This window comes from Vigna unguiculata, chromosome 10, assembly GCF_037176805.1.
Source record: "Vigna unguiculata cultivar grain cowpea cultivar isolate G323 ecotype 2 chromosome 10, ASM3717680v1, whole genome shotgun sequence".
Taxonomy (NCBI): Eukaryota; Viridiplantae; Streptophyta; class Magnoliopsida; order Fabales; family Fabaceae; genus Vigna; species Vigna unguiculata.
This window is the reverse complement of record NC_140801.1, coordinates 20,374,731-20,392,266: the sequence shown is the minus strand read 5'-3', so window position 1 is coordinate 20,392,266 and position 17,536 is coordinate 20,374,731. Positions and strand designations below refer to the sequence as shown.

General features: G+C 29.8%; 1 long non-coding RNA gene across 3 annotated transcripts; it reads left to right on the top strand.

The window, feature by feature from the left end:
• Nucleotides 1-514: 514 nt before the first annotated feature.
• On the top strand, nucleotides 515-5,977 carry LOC146882318 (uncharacterized). Of its 3 annotated transcripts, none has more exons than XR_014985261.1 (3): nucleotides 515-1,544; nucleotides 1,637-1,824; nucleotides 2,795-3,226. It is a non-coding gene; the product is annotated as an uncharacterized LOC146882318 (long non-coding RNA). The 3 variants fall into 3 exon arrangements; XR_014985260.1 differs by lacking the exon at nucleotides 2,795-3,226 and adding an exon at nucleotides 4,478-5,977 and having other exon boundaries at nucleotides 518-1,544; XR_014985262.1 differs by lacking the exon at nucleotides 2,795-3,226 and adding an exon at nucleotides 4,478-5,975 and having other exon boundaries at nucleotides 526-958.
• Nucleotides 5,978-17,536: the final 11,559 nt, after the last annotated feature.

Here is a 17,536-nt window from a genome sequence, read left to right as displayed (position 1 = left end):
CATACCACGTTCTAACATCCCTAAAAATATCTACTATATTTCTAACTACATACACATATACTATATTTCTAACTACAGACACATAACTACGTATCTACTACAACCATTATTAATAACCATTATTTTCTAAATGCACTCCATTAATTATCATTACCAAAATCAAAATATTATGTTTGTTTCTTCTCCCATTAAATATACTATGAAACTCACCGACTAAATATGTTTGGTAAAATAATATAAAGGAAAATCATAACTATCTATTTGACACGGTAATAGTTAATTACAAAGTAGAGGTAATAATTCCTAACAGTCCAACGGTCACATCTTCTACCAACAATAAGATAAAACCTGTGCAAAGTTTGCAATAAATAGATTTATGTATAGTTTGAATATTTTATTAAAAAAATAATGGGGTAAACTTATCAAAAGGCGTTAAGTTTGGTTGATCAGGCGCGAATTTCCCTAAATAACAAATGATGGAAAATTGCAAAGAGATGAAGAGTGTGGGAGACACTCAAGCAAGGCGCGTGTGGGATGGAGATGATGGTTTATTAGCACCTAACGGTTAGCATGCGGAATCCTCTTACAATCAATGACTCCCGTACGCACAAACACACCAACATCACTCTCTGTCTCTTTGTCTCTCCGATTCTCTGTTTTGGTCTCAAATGGTATCACACTCTTTCCCTCTTCTTTCCTCTCTCACTCACCTCACCACTAACGTTTTCTTGTTCCGCTTCACATAACACAAGAACAATCCCTTACGGTGGCACCTTCTCTTTCCTTACTCTTTCAATCGAAATATTTATCCACGGCGGTTCCTCCGTCGGTCGCCGCCTCTCCGGCGTGCCCTACTTCGGCGACCTCCATTCTGGCGCGTCTCCGACAGCCACCTAATTGATGCATTCTGAGTTCAAGAGCCTTAAGTGTGTCCGCGTCTGCAAAGACTCCTCCACCGGTAAATCCCTCTGTTATGGTTAGGTCTATTTTGTTTGTCATCCTGTGCGTTTCGTCTCCATTCATGTTTTCTTCGTTTAGGTTTGACGCAATTGTGCTCCGTTTTCTTTTCTTGAAATCTTGATCTTCGTATATTTCTAACTTAATTAATTTCTTGTTATGATATTATATATAAACACGTTGCTTGAATGAAAGAGAACGATAAAGGTGTGTTGATCCAGATCTTTGAGATCGTGTTACTGAAATGGTGTTTGTCATAGCAATTCGTGCAATCAAAACTAAGAATCATACGTTGTTGAATGGAAAAATTATGAGAGTGATGTGGTCACGTCGCGATACTGATACGAGGAAGTAATCGTTAGGCACAGTGAGAGTGGCGGAGAAGAGGTGAGAGGGAGGAATGTCGATTCTTTGTTCACTTTTAATAATATAATATAACCAGTGGACGCCAGTGTGAATTGGAAAAAGGATTTGGTAGAGGGTCCCATGGGCCAGAAATGCTGCATAGCTTGCTTGCTGGGGCTGCTCCTGTGCAGCAAAAAGAGATACTCGGAGAGCATCTTTACATGCTTGTTCATGAACTAAAGGCATAACAATCTACTATTCTATTTTCCTTTTTGTTGTTGAAGGTTAAGTTTTTCAATTCTTATCGTGTGCTTACTGTGATATCTTTGAACAGCCTAGCATAGCAGCAAAAATAACAGGTATGCTTTGGAGATGGAAAATTGAGAACTGTTGGTTCTCCTCGAATCGTCGAAGGCTCTTCCAGCAAAGGTGGAAGAAGTTGTGGAAGTGCTTAAGAACACTAAGACCAAAGTATATGGACAGAACATACTTCGTTCAAATTACCTTTCAGCTCAAGTTGCAGTAAGCTAAACACTTTAACCTGATATTTGAGACATGAATTTTGACATCAATGATTACCTTAGCGTTTCTTCTACAATATATTTCCTCACAAAAAAACAAAATTACGTCTTCTAGGCTTAAGTTTGACAAAATTTGGAAGTGACGATAACAATCATGGATAAGTTTGTTTTTCGGTTTTGATTACATGGATAAACTTTGATGAATCTTAGTTAATAATTTTCGTTTCCTATTCATATGCTATTTACACACACATGTAGAATATATTCCGCACATGTAACCAATTTTTGGTAGCCCTGCACTCTACCACTTACCCAGTTCGTCTTGGACCTTGAATATTTCTATCGTGATCCTCTCTTGTAATAATTAGATATATACCATGATCAACTACCTTGTGACATCCATACCCATAACCCTACCAAAACCCTGACCTCTAAATCCTTACCATAACCCTAACCCTTAAACCCTAACAATAAACTCCAAACACTAAATCCTAACATAAACCTAAACTCTAACCCTAAACATAACACTAATAGTAAACCATAAACCTAACCTTAAACTTAAGCTTAAACTAAAGCCTAACTTTTCTATAATTTTGTGACCGATTTCATTAGAGTTATAATTTGATTCTAGATATATTAGGATTATATTAGATTTCTGCAGGTTTATTAAGAAGTAGTAACGAAAGATTATTATTGTCTCTGTATATCCCTTGCTTTTGTTTTTTTAACTCTTCTACTGTTTCTTTCTCTACATTGATAATCTTCTTCTGTTGCATTAGTTTGTGTAATTAATTATTCATTGATTAGATTATTTTTCCAATTATTTTCATTCTGCACTTTTTTGACAAACTTAACCAATTCTTTTATGTGTTTCCTTCTACCACTTTTCTCTTTTATTAACATGTCCTTACTCATTTTAGTGTACAAACGTTGCATTTTTCATTTGTTTTGATTTAATTTCATTTTTGTAGGTTTGACAACAAGTAATAGGAAATGATTGTTACCGCTTTTGTACCCACACTTTAATTTTGCTTTTCTAACTCTTATACTTTTCTTTTCTGCATTGATAATTTTAATCTATTGTAGTTTGTAATGAATTTTCATTGATTAGATTAATGTTGTAGTTATTTTCATTTCGCACTACCTTGTGTTTTGTAATCAAATTTGAAATTTAGTTTTTACAAACATAACTAGTTATGCTACAGGTTTACTTATACTAATTTTATCTTTTATTAACATCTCTTCTCACTTACTCTAATGTAGCAATGTTGCATTTTTCATCTGTTTTGGTTGAATTTTATTTCTGTAAATTCATTAATAAGTAGATGTGAAAGATTGTTACTACCTCTGTACATATCCCTTGCTTTTGTTTTTCTAATTCTTATACGGTTCTTTTCTCTCCATTGATAATATTTCATTCTGTTGTAATAGTTTGTGTAACTAAATTTTCATTAATTACATTATTGTTGTATTTATTTTAGTTTTGCATTATATTGTGTCATTTAATCGGATTTTAACTTATGTTTTTAAAAACTTAACCGACTTTTCCATTCAATTGCAATAGTTTGTATAATTAATTATTCATTGATTACATTATTGTTCCATTTATTTTAATTCTCCATTGTTTTTACAAATTTAACCAACTTTTCTATGCATTTTCTTCTACTAATTTCATCTTATATTAACATCTTACTTACACCAAAGTACTAATGTTGAATTATCATTTGTTTTGGCTTAACTATGTTTCTGGAGGTTTGTTAAGAAGTAGTTGTCACACATTATCGTTGCCTCTCTACAACGATTGTGGTTTTGTTTTTCTAACTCTTCTACTTTATTTTTCTCTACATTTAATATTTTTCTTTGTTTTATGAGTACTGTATTTTCATTAATCAGATTATTGTTCAAGTTATTTTCATTTTGAATTATTTTTGTGTTATTTAATCAGATTTTAACTTTAGTTTATACAAACACAACCACTTTTGTTATGTGTTTCCTTTTACTACTTTTCTCTTTTATTAACAACTCCTTACTCACCCTAGTGAACTAACATTGCATTTTTTATCTACTTTGGCTTAATTACATTTTAGCATGTTTGTCAACAAGCAGTAGTAAAAGATTGTTATTGCTTTTATAAGACTACTTTCATTTTATTTTTTCTAACTCTTGTACTTTTATTTTCTTTGGTTTGATAATTTTGTTCTGTTACGATAGTTTGTGTAATTAATTTTCATTGATTACATCATTGTTCAATTCATTTTCCTTCGACACTATTTTGTTTCATTCAATTATTTTTTAACTTTAGTTTTTACTAAATTAATTAGTTTTTTGAAGTGTGTACTTCTACTAATTTTCTCTTCCAAGTGTGTTAACAAGAAGTGGTGAAAGATTGCTATTGTATCTGTACATATGTCTTGTTTTTTTTCTAAGTCTTCTACTGTTCTTTTCTCTACATTTTGTTGCAATAATTTGTGTAATCAATTATTCGATGATGACATTATTGTTCCAGTTATTTTTATTCGGTACTATTTTACAAACTTAACCAATTTTCCATATGTTTCCTTCCGCTAATTTTCTCTTCTATTGACATCTCCTAATTTACACCAAAGTACTAACGTTACATTTTAATCTTTTTTGGCTTAATTATGTTTATGCAGGTTTGCTAAGAAGTAGTTGTCACACATTATTGGTGTCTCTCTACAAATGTTGTGGTTTTGTTTTTCTAACTCTTTTATTTATTCTTCTCTACTTTTGGTTAAATTATGTCTTTGGTCCCCATTTTCGTTCAAAAATATTGATTTGGACCTTCTATTTTTGTAAGTCTCAATTAGGTCCCTAATATCGAAATTTTGTATCAATCATGCCATTGCTATTAAATTAGGTTAGTAAAGGAACAATGAATAGGCATGATTTTATCTCATTAAACAATGACCAGACAAATAAATTACTAATGTGCATTATTGTTTTTTGATAATTAACGTATATTAGAAATTACCTTCTCCTTTGGCTCTCAACTTATCAAACATCTTCATTGCCTCATAAATCTTCCTAGCTTTGCACAACTGATTAATAATAATCCCAATGGTCACAACACTGGCTTTATCCCCATCTCTTCCATTTCTGCCATTAGTTTATTCATTCACTGAGTGTGCCTCTCCCTTCCCAACCCAACTAAGAGAGCATTATAGGACACAACTTTAACCGCAATTGAACCACCCAATCTGCAAAACCTGCCATGCCACACCATTCTTTCAGTGCTGACACATCTTTGTTATCATTTGGGTTAGCTTAAACACATCAAGGAAAACCCCATGCTCACACATCATGGTAACCAACCCCTCAGATTCTTTATCAACAAGGCTTCTTCGATGGCGCTTCTTCTTCCCAGTACTCTAAAAACAACTTCAGCCGTGAAATCATCATGAGGAATCATAATCCTTTTCAAGCATTCAGTCAAGCACGAGGAGTGCATCATCAATGCAACCCTATTTAAAAATCCCCTTAGGTAATTCATTGCAAAGTCCAAAGCTTTTGGAAGAAGAGTGGAGCTCCTTGAACAAAAAGCAAATCGTGCACCATGGGAGATCGATACCACAATATCTACTCACTTGAACCTTGAACTGCAACGAAACCGCGATTCCATCTAACACGTTCGCATAGATGATCATATTCATCGAATACCTAAATATTTTATTATTCATTAATCCCCATTTCCCTTCAAAAAGAAAATCTCAATTTTGTAAAAGGCTAATGTATATTCCACCTTCTTAGAAAAATCCTAATTTGCAGTATATGTTAATTATTAAAAAAGAATAATCCACATCACTAATTTGATTTGCCTAATCACTGTTTAATTAGACAAAGCCATGTCTATTCACTGTCCCCTCAGTCGTTTAACCCAATTTTACAGAAAGGGAATGATTGATATCATTTCTTGAAAATATGGACCTAATTGAGGCTCATAAAAATAGAGGGACCAAATCCATTTTTTTGAACAAAAATTAGGACTAGAGATATATTTAATCTAATTATTTTCATATTTTATAAGGAGTAGTTAATTTTAATTAATTAGATTATTGTTCTAGTTATTTTCAATCTGCTCTATTTTGTGTCATTTAATCAAATTTTAAATTTAATTTTTACTAACATAACCTTTTTCCTATGTGTTCTCTTTTATTAATATCTTCTTACCCCCATTAGTGTACTAACATTTTATTTTCATCTGTTTTGGTTTAATTCCATTTCTGCAGGTTTGTCAACAAGTAGTAGTGAAAGATTGTTACTACTTTTGTATCAACATTTCAATTTTGTTTTGTCTAACTCTTATCCATTTCTTTTCTCTACATTAATAATTATGTTATGTTACATTAGTTTGTGTAATTAATTTTCCATTGATTATATTATTATTCTATTTATTTTGATTCAATTAGATTTCAACTTTAGTTTTTAGAAATTTAACTATTTTTCTATGTGATTCCTTCTACTAATCTTCTCTGTTATTCACATGTCTTTACTTCAGTGTACTAATATTTCATTTTCATATGTTTTGTTTTAAAATGGTTTGTGGAGGTTTGTCAACAGGAAGTTTTCACACATTATTCATGCCTTTCTACAAACGTTTTAATTTTGTTTTTCTATCTCCTATATTCTACGGTTATGTCTATTTTGATTTTTTTTCCTACTATAGTGTGTGTTTAATTTTCATTGATTAAATTTTGGTTTTGGTATTTTTCATTTTGCATTATGTTTGTTTATTTAATGAGATTTGAAGTTTAATTTTTACAAACATAAGTAGTTGTGCTATGTGTTTTGTTTTATTAATATCTTCTTACCCACTCTAGTGAACTAACATTTGATTTTCATATGTTTTTTTGTTTAATACCATTTCTACAGGTTTGTCAACAAGTAGTAGTGAAAGATCGTTACTACTTTGGTATCAACATTTCAACATCATTTTTCTAAGTGTTATACATTTTTTTTCTCTGCATTGATAATTATGTTATGTTATATTAGTTTGTGTAATTAATTTTTCATTGATTCTATTATTGTTCTATTTACTTTCATTATGCACTATTTTGTTTCATTCAATTAGATTTGAAATTTAGTTTTTACAAATTTAACTATTTGTTATTCACATCTCCTTAATTCAGTGTACTAATATTTCATTTTCATATGTTTTGTTTTAATACTGTTTGTGCAGGTTTGTCAACAGGAAGTTGTCACACATTATTCATGTGTCTCTATAGACATTTTGGTTTTCTTTTTCTATCTCTTATATTCTACCGTTGTGTCTATTTTGATAATTTTTTTCTATTATAGTGTGTGTTTAATTTTCATTGATTAGATTTTGGTTTTGGTAATTTTCATTTTGCATTATGTTTGTTTATTTCATCAGATTTGAAATTTAATTTTTTCAAATATGACCAGTTATGCTATGTGTTCTGTTTTATTAATATCTTCTTACCCACTCTAGTGTACTAACATTTGATTTTCATCTGTTTTTGTTTAATTCCATTTCTATAGGTTTGTGAACAAGTAATAGTGAAAGATTGTTACTACTTTGATATCAACATTTCAATATCATTTTTCTAACCCTTATACATTTCTTTTTTCTACATTGATAATTATGTTATGTTACATTAGTTTATGTAATTAATTTTCCATTGATTATATTATTGTTCTATTTACTTTCATTATGCACTATTTTGTTTCATTCAATTAGATTTAAAATTTAGTTTTTACAAATTTTACTAGTTTTTCTCGGTGTTTCCTTCTACTAATCGTATTTGTTATTAACATCTCCTTACTTATGTGTACTAATATTTCATTTTCACATGTTTTGTTTTAATACTGTTTGTGCAGGTTTGTCAACAGGAAGTTGTCACACATTATTCATGTGTCTCTATAGACATTTTGGTTTTCTTTTTCTATCTCTTATATTCTACCATTGTGTCTATTTTGATAATTTTTTTCTATTATAGTGTGTGTTTAATTTTCATTGATTAGATTTGGTTTTGGTAATTTTCATTTTGCATTATGTTTGTTTATTTCATCAAATTTGAAATTTAATTTTTTCAAATATGACTAGTTATGCTATGTGTTCTGTTTTATTAATATCTTCTTACCCACTCTAGTGTACCAACATTTGATTTTCATCTGTTTTTGTTTAATTCCATTTCTATAGGTTTGTCAACAAGTATTAGTGAAAGATTGTTACTACTTTGGTATCAACATTTCAATATCATTTTTCTAACCCTTATACATTTTTTTTTCTACATTGATAATTATGTTATGTTACATTAGTTTATGTAATTAATTTTCCATTGATTATATTATTGCTCTATTTACTTTCATTATGCACTATTTTGTTTCATTCAATTAGATTTCAAATTTAGTTTTTACAAATTTTACTAGTTTTTCTCGGTGTTTCCTTCTACTAATCGTATTTGTTATTAACATCTCCTTACTTATGTGTACTAATATTTCATTTTCACATGTTTTAATTTAATACTGTTTGTGCAGGTTTGTCAACAGGAAGTTGTCACACGTTATTCATGCGTCTCTATTGACGTTTTGGTTTTGTTTTTCTATCTCCTATATTCTACCGTTATGTCTATTTTGATAATTTTTTTCTATTATAGTGTGTGTTTAATTTTCATTGATTAGATTTTGGTTTTGGAAATTTTCAGTTTGCATTATGTTTGTTTATTTAATCAGATTTGAAATTTAATTTTTAAAAATATGACCGGTTATGCTATGTGTTCTGTTATTGTTTAATTCCATTTGTACATGTTTGTCAACAAGTAGTAGTGAAAGATATTTACTACTTTGGTATCAACATTTCAATATCATTTTTCTAACTCTTATACATTTCTTTTTGCTACATTGATAATTATGTTATGTTACATTAGTTTGTGTAATTAATTTTCCGTTGATTATATTATTGCTCTATTTAATTTCATTATGCACTATTTTGTTTCATTCAATTAGATTTCAAATTTAGTTTTTACAAATTTAACTAGTTTTTCTATGTGTTTCCTTCACCAGTGCAGGAAGGGCCTTTGGCAGCGGTTGTTTATCATATTCTGCACCGGTTCGCGAACCGAAGCATATTGGGGCGAGGCCAAAAGAGCACAGCTTTTGGCCTCGGTTAAGGCCCGAAGCCATAGAGTGCCCTTCTGCCTCGGTTCAGACGAACCCGAGGCCATAGAGCCCACCTTTTGGCCTCGGTTTTCTGTGCCACCCGAGGCCATATGAGCTGCTTTTTATTTTTTTTTTAAATTCGAAACCCTCTCTCTCGTCCATGTCTTCCTCCATCGTCATCATTTTCCTCTTCCTCTCCCTCTTCAGACCCTGCAACACTGTTCCAGCCCCCATTCTTTCATCTCCATCAACAACCTCTCCTTCTCCATACTCTCCTACAACTCCAACACCTCCTCCATAACCCTCTCCCCTCGCCCTAACCCAACGCCCCACCCCAACTGTCCCTCCTTCTCCTTCATTCCTACCAGCCCCATCAACCTCTCCGCCACCCCCTTTCGTGTCTCAGCCGCCACGTGCTCCCGCCTCTCCTTCCTCCGCCCCTGCTCGCCGCCTTCCCTCCCCAACTGCTCCCACTGCCCCTCCCAGTGCCACCTCATCAAATCTCCCTCCCACCTTCTCCCTGACTGCAGATCCACCCACCACTCCCCTCAGTACTCAGACTCCCCCTGCCTCACCGACATCCTCGGCTTCCTCCAACAGTTCCGCCAACAACAGAGGACCTGCTCGAGAAGGCCAACAGCGAGGGCACCTTCGTCGCCTTTGCCATGGCGTTTCAGGTTGTGGCGTCCCTGTGAATGACTCTAGACGCAACTTCTTCACTAACGCAGTAGCACCACATGCCCTCATCGGAAGCAAATCAAACCAGATTAGTGAATCCACCGCTCGCCGGAGTAGTCTGCCATAGTGACTGCCGCTGGTTTTGCTCCTGCAGAGAGAAATGGAGGAGAGAAATGGAGGAGCTGCGCGCGAGAGAAAGAAAGGGGCTGCAGTTTTGAGCCCTAATTAAACACTATGGCCTCGGTTCAATTTAGAACCGAGGCATATACCCCCTTTTACCTCGGGTCCCCACCACCCGAGGCCTAATAGGGCTTTTGGCTTCGGGTTTTTTACAACCGAGGCCTATAAGTCAAAACGAGAATGGCATTTTTGAAATTTTGGGCATCCTTTTTGGCTTCGGGCCTTCTTAACCGAGGCCTAACAGGGCTTTTGGCTTCGGGTTTTTTACAACCGAGGCCTATCACTGGTTTTGGCTTCGGGTTGTTGGGGAACCGAGGCATAAAAGTTGCCAATAATTGCAAAATTGCCACCGCGCCATTATAGGCTTCGGTTCCTGGCCAACCGAGGCCTATAAGGCGAGGTAAAAATCCAATTCTGCACTAGTGCTTCTACTAATCTTATTTGTTATTCACATCTCCTTACTTCAGTGTACTAATATTTCATTTTCATATGTTTTATTTTAATACTGCTTGTGCAGGTTTGTCAACAGGAAGTTGTCACACATTATTCATGCCTCTCTATAGATGTTTTGGTTATGTCTATTTTGATAATTTTTTTCTATTATAGTGTGTGTTTAATTTTCATTCATTAGATTTTGGTTTTGGTAATTTTCATTTTGCATTATGTTTGTTTATTTAATCAGGTTTGAATTTGAATTTTTAGAAACATAACTAGTTTTTATATGTGTTCTCTTTTATTAATATCTGCTTACCCACTCTAGTGTACTAACATTTGGTTTTCATATGTTTTTGTTTAACTTCATTTCTACAGGTTTGTCAACAAGTAGTAGTGAAAGATTGTTACTACTTTGGTATCAACATTTCAATATCATATTTCTAACTCTTATGCATTTCTCTTTTCTACATTGATAATTATGTTATGTTACATTAGTTTATGTAATTAATTTTCCATTGATTATACATTATGCACTATTTTGTTTCATTCAATTAGATTTAAAATTTAGTTTTTACAAATTTTACTAGTTTTTCTCGGTGTTTCCTTCTACTAATCGTATTTGTTATTAACATCTCCTTACTTAAGTGTACTAATATTTCATTTTCATATGTTTTATTTTAATACTGTTTGTGCAGCTTTGTCAACAGAAAGTTGTCACACATTATTCATGTGTCTCTATAGACGTTTTGGTTTTGTTTTTCTATCCCCTATATTCTACCGATGTGTTTATTTTGATAATTTTTTTCTATTATAGTGTGTGTTTAATTTTCATTGATTAGATTTTGGTTTTGGTAATTTTCATTTTGCATTATCTTTCTTTATTTCATCAGATTTGAAATTTAATTTTTTCAAATATGACTAGTTATGCTATGTGTTCTGTTTTATTAATATCTTCTTACCCACTCTAGTGTACTAACATTTGATTTTCATCTGTTTTTGTTTAATTCCATTTCTATAGGTTTGTCAACAAGTAATAGTGAAAGATTGTTACTACTTTGGTATCAACATTTCAATATCATTTTTCTAACCCTTATACATTTCTTTTTTCTACATTGATAATTATGTTATGTTACACTAGTTTATGTAATTAATTTTCCATTGATTATACATTATGCACTATTTTGTTTCATTCAATTAGATTTAAAATTTAGTTTTTAGAAATTTTACTATTTTTTCTCGGTGTTTCCTTCTACTAATCGTATTTGTTATTAACATCTCCTTACTTATGTGTACTAATATTTCATTTTCACATGTTTTGATTTAATACTGTTTGTGCAGGTTTGTCAACAGGAAGTTGTCACACATTATTCATGCGTCTCTATTGACGTTTTGGTTTTGTTTTTCTATTTCCTATATTCTACCGTTATGTCTATTTTGATAATTTTTTTCTATTATAGTGTGTGTTTAATTTTCATTGATTAGATTTTGGTTTTGGTAATTTTCATTTTGCATTATGTTTGTTTATTTAATCAGATTTGAAATTTAATTTTTAAAAATATGATCGGTTATGCTATGTGTTCTGTTTTATTAATATCTTCTTACCCACACTAGTGTATTAACATTTAGTTTTTACAAAAATAACTAGTTTTTCTCTGTGTTTCCTTCTAGTAATTGTATTTGTTATTCACATCTCCTTACTTAAGTGTACTAATATTTCATTTTCATATGTTTTGTTTTAATACTGTTTGTGCAGCTTTGTAAACAGAAAGTTGTCACACATTATTCATGTCTCTATAGACGTTTTGGTTTTGTTTTTCTATCCCCTATATTCTACCGTTGTGTCTATTTTGATATTTTTTTTCTATTATAGTGTGTGTTTTATTTTCATTGATTAGATTTTGGTTTTGGTAATTTTGATTTTGCATTATGTTTGTTTATTTAATCAGATTTGAAGTTTAATTTGTACAAACATAACCAGTTGTGCTATGTGTTCTGTTTTATGAATATCTTCTTACAACTCTAGTGTACCAATATTTGATTTTGATATGTTTTTGTTTAATTCCATTTCTACAGGTTTGTCAACAAGTAGTAGTGAAATATATTTACTACTTTGGTATCAACATTTCAATATCATTTTTCTAACTCTCATACATATCTTTTTGCTACATTGATAATTATGTTATGTTACATTAGTTTGTGTAATTAATTTACTATTTATTATATTAATTCTCTATTTACTTTCATTATGCACTATTTTGTTTCATTCAATTAGATATCAAATTTAGTTTTTACAAATTTAACTAGTTTTGCTATGTGTTTCCTTATAGTAATCTTATTTGTTATTCACATATCCTTAATTCAGTGTACTAATATTTCATTTTCATATGTTTTGTTTTAATACTGTTTGTGCAGGTTTGTCAACAGGAAGTTGTCACACATTATTCATGTCTCTATAGACATTTTGGTTTTCTTTTTCTATCTCTTATATTCTACCGTTGTGTCTATTTTGATAATTTTTTTCTATTATAGTGTGTGTTTAATTTTCATTGATTAGATTTTGGTTTTGGTAATTTTCATTTTGCATTATCTTTCCTTATTTCATCAGATTTGAAATTTAATTTTTTCAAATATGACTAGTTATGCTATGCGTTCTGTTTTATTAATATCTTCTTACCCACTCTAGTGAACTAACATTTGATTTTCATATGTTTTTTTGTTTAATTCCATTTCTATAGGTTTGTCAACAAGTAATAGTGAAAGACTGTTACTACTTTGGTATCAACATTTCAATATCATTTTTCTAACCCTTATACATTTCTTTTTTCTACATTGATAATTATGTTATGTTACATTAGTTTATGTAATTAATTTTCCATTGATTATACATTATGCACTATTTTGTTTCATTCAATTAGATTTAAAATTTAGTTTTTACAAATTTTACTAGTTTTTCTCGGTGTTTCCTTCTACTAATCGTATTTGTTATTAACATCTCCTTACTTATGTGTACTAATATTTCATTTTCACATGTTTGGATTTAATACTGTTTGTGCAGGTTTGTCAACAGGAAGTTGTCACACATTATTCATGCGTCTCTATTGACGTTTTGGTTTTGTTTTTCTATCTCCTATATTCTACCGTTATGTCTATTTTGATAATTTTTTTCTATTATAGTGTGTGTTTAATTTTCATTGATTAGATTTTGGTTTTGGTAATTTTCATTTTGCATTATGTTTGTTTATTTAATCAGATTTGAAATTTAATTTTTAAAAATATGACCGGTTATGCTGTGTTCTGTTTTATTAATATCTTCTTACCCACACTAGTGTATTAACACTTGATTTTCATCTGTTATTGTTTAATTCCATTTGTACATGTTTGTCAACAAGTAGTAGTGAAAGATATTTACTACTTTGGTATCAACATTTCAATATCATTTTTCTAACTCTCATACATTTCTTTTTGCTACATTGATAATTATGTTATGTTACATTAGTTTGTGTAATTAATTTTCCGTTGATTATATTATTGCTCTATTTAATTTCATTATGCACTATTTTGTTTCATTCAATTAGATTTCAAATTTAGTTTTTACAAATTTAACTAGTTTTTCTATGTGTTTCCTTCTACTAATCTTATTTGTTATTCACATCTCCTTACTTCAGTGTACTAATATTTCATTTTCATACGTTTTATTTTAATACTGTTTCTGCAGGTTTGTCAACAGGAAGTTGTCACACATTATTCATGTGTCTCTATAGACGTTTTGGTTTTGTTTTTCTATCCCCTATATTCTACCGTTGTGTCTATTTTGATATTTTTTTTCTATTATAGTGTGTGTTTAATTTTCATTGATTAGATTTTGGTTTTGGTAATTTTGATTTTGCATTATGTTTGTTTATTTAATCAGATTTGAAGTTTAATTTGTACAAACATAACTAGTTTTTATATGTGTTCTCTTTTATTAATATCTGCTTACCCACTCTAGTGTACTAACATTTGGTTTTCATATGTTTTTGTTTAACTCCATTTCTACAGGTTTGTCAACAAGTAGTAGTGAAAGATTGTTACTACTTTGGTATCAACATTTCAATATCATATTTCTAACTCTTATACATTTCTCTTTTCTACATTGATAATTATGTTATTTTACATTTGTTTGTGTAATTAATTTTCCATTGATTATATTATTGCTGTATTTACTTTCATTATGCACTATTTTGTTTCATTCAATTAGATTTTAAATTTAGTTTTTACAAATTTAACTAGTTTTTCTCTGTGTTTCCTTCTAGTAATTGTATTTGTTATTCACATCTCCTTACTTAAGTGTACTAATATTTCATTTTCATATGTTTTGTTTTAATACTGTTTGTGCAGCTTTGTCAACAGAAAGTTGTCACACATTATTCATGTGTCTCTATAGACGTTTTGGTTTTGTTTTTCTATCCCCTATATTCTACCGTTGTGTCTATTTTGATATTTTTTTTCTATTATAGTGTGTGTTTAATTTTCATTGATTAGATTTTGGTTTTGGTAATTTTGATTTTGCATTATGTTTGTTTATTTAATCAGATTTGAAGTTTAATTTGTACAAACATAACCAGTTGTGCTATGTGTTCTGTTTTATTAATATCTTCTTACAACTCTAGTGTACCAATATTTGATTTTGATCTGTTTTTGTTTAATTCCATTTCTACAGGTTTGTCAACAAGTAGTAGTGAAAGATATTTACTACTTTGGTATCAACATTTCAATATCATTTTTCTAACTCTCATACATATCTTTTTGCTACATTGATAATTATGTTATGTTACATTAGTTTGTGTAATTAATTTACTATTTATTATATTAATTCTCTATTTACTTTCATTATGCACTATTTTGTTTCATTCAATTAGATTTCAAATTTAGTTTTTACAAATTTAACTAGTTTTGCTATGTGTTTCCTTATAGTAATCTTATTTGTTATTCACATCTCCTTAATTCAGTGTACTAATATTTCATTTTCATATGTTTTGTTTTAATACTGTTTGTGCAGGTTTGTCAACAGGAAGTTGTCACACATTATTCATGTCTCTATAGACATTTTGGTTTTCTTTTTCTATCTCTTATATTCTACCGTTGTGTCTATTTTGATAATTTTTTTCTATTATAGTGTGTGTTTAATTTTCATTGATTAGATTTTGGTTTTGGTAATTTTCATTTTGCATTATCTTTCTTTATTTCATCAGATTTGAAATTTAATTTTTTCAAATATGACTAGTTATGCTATGTGTTCTGTTTTATTAATATCTTCTTACCCACACTAGTGTACTAACATTTGATTTTCATCTGTTTTTGTTTAATTCCATTTCTATAGGTTTGTCAACAAGTAATAGTGAAAGATTGTTACTACTTTGGTATCAACATTTCAATATCATTTTTCTAACCCTTATACATTTCTTTTTTCTACATTGATAATTATGTTATGTTACATTAGTTTATGTAATTAATTTTCCATTGATTATACATTATGCACTATTTTGTTTCATTCAATTAGATTTAAAATTTAGTTTTTACAAATTTTACTAGTTTTTCTCGGTGTTTCCTTCTACTAATCGTATTTGTTATTAACATCTCCTTACTTATGTGTACTAATATTTCATTTTCACATGTTTTGATTTAATACTGTTTGTGCAGGTTTGTAACCAGGAAGTTGTCACACATTATTCATGCGTCTCTATTGACGTTTTGGTTTTGTTTTTCTATCTCCTATATTCTACCGTTATGTCTATTTTGATAATTTTTTTCTATTATAGTGTGTGTTTAATTTTCATTGATTAGATTTTGGTTTTGGTAATTTTCATTTTGCATTATGTTTGTTTATTTAATCAGATTTGAAATTTAATTTTTAAAAATATGACCGGTTATGCTATGTGTTCTGTTTTATTAATATCTTCTTACCCACACTAGTGTATTAACATTTGATTTTCATCTGTTATTGTTTAATTCCATTTGTACATGTTTGTGAACAAGTAGTAGTGAAAGATATTTACTACTTTGGTATCAACATTTCAATATCATTTTTCTAACTCTTATACATTTCTTTTTGCTACATTGATAATTATGTTATGTTACATTAGTTTGTGCAATTAATTTTCCGTTGATTATATTATTGCTCTATTTAATTTCATTATGCACTATTTTGTTTCATTCAATTAGATTTCAAATTTAGTTTTTACAAATTTAACTAGTTTTTCTATGTGTTTCCTTCTACTAATCTTATTTGTTATTCACATCTCCTTACTTCAGTGTACTAATATTTCATTTTCATACGTTTTATTTTAATACTGTTTCTGCAGATTTGTCAACAGGAAGTTGTCACACATTATTCATGTGTCTCTGTAGACGTTTTGGTTTTGTTTTTCTATCCCCTATATTCTACCGTTGTGTCTATTTTGATATTTTTTTTCTATTATAGTGTGTGTTTAATTTTCATTGATTAGATTTTGGTTTTGGTAATTTTGATTTTGCATTATGTTTGTTTATTTAATCAGATTTGAAGTTTAATTTGTACAAACATAACTAGTTTTTATATGTGTTCTCTTTTATTAACATCTTCTTACCGACTCTAGTGTACTAACATTTGGTTTTCATAAGTTTTTGTTTAACTCCATTTCTACAGGTTTGTCAACAAGTAGTAGTGAAAGATTGTTACTACTTTGGTGTCAACATTTTAATATCATATTTCTAACTCTTATACATTTCTCTTTTCTACATTGATAATTATGTTATTTTACATTTGTTTGTGTAATTAATTTTCCATTGATTATATTATTGCTGTATTTACTTTCATTATGCAGTATTTTGTTTCATTCAATTAGATTTTAAATTTAGTTTTTACAAATTTAACTAGTTTTTCTCTGTGTTTCCTTCTAGTAATTGTATTTGTTATTCACATCTCCTTACTTAAGTGTACTAATATTTCATTTTCATATGTTTTGTTTTAATACTGTTTGTGCAGCTTTGTCAACAGAAAGTTGTCACACATTATTCATGTGTCTCTATAGACATTTTGGTTTTCTTTTTCTATCCCCTATATTCTACCGTTGTGTCTATTGTGATATTTTTTTTCTATTATAGTGTGTGTTTAATTTTCATTGATTAGATTTTGGTTTTGGTAATTTTGATTTTGCATTATGTTTGTTTATTTAATCAGATTTGAAGTTTAATTTGTACAAACATAACCAGTTGTGCTATGTGTTCTGTTTTATTAATATCTTCTTACAACTCTAGTGTAC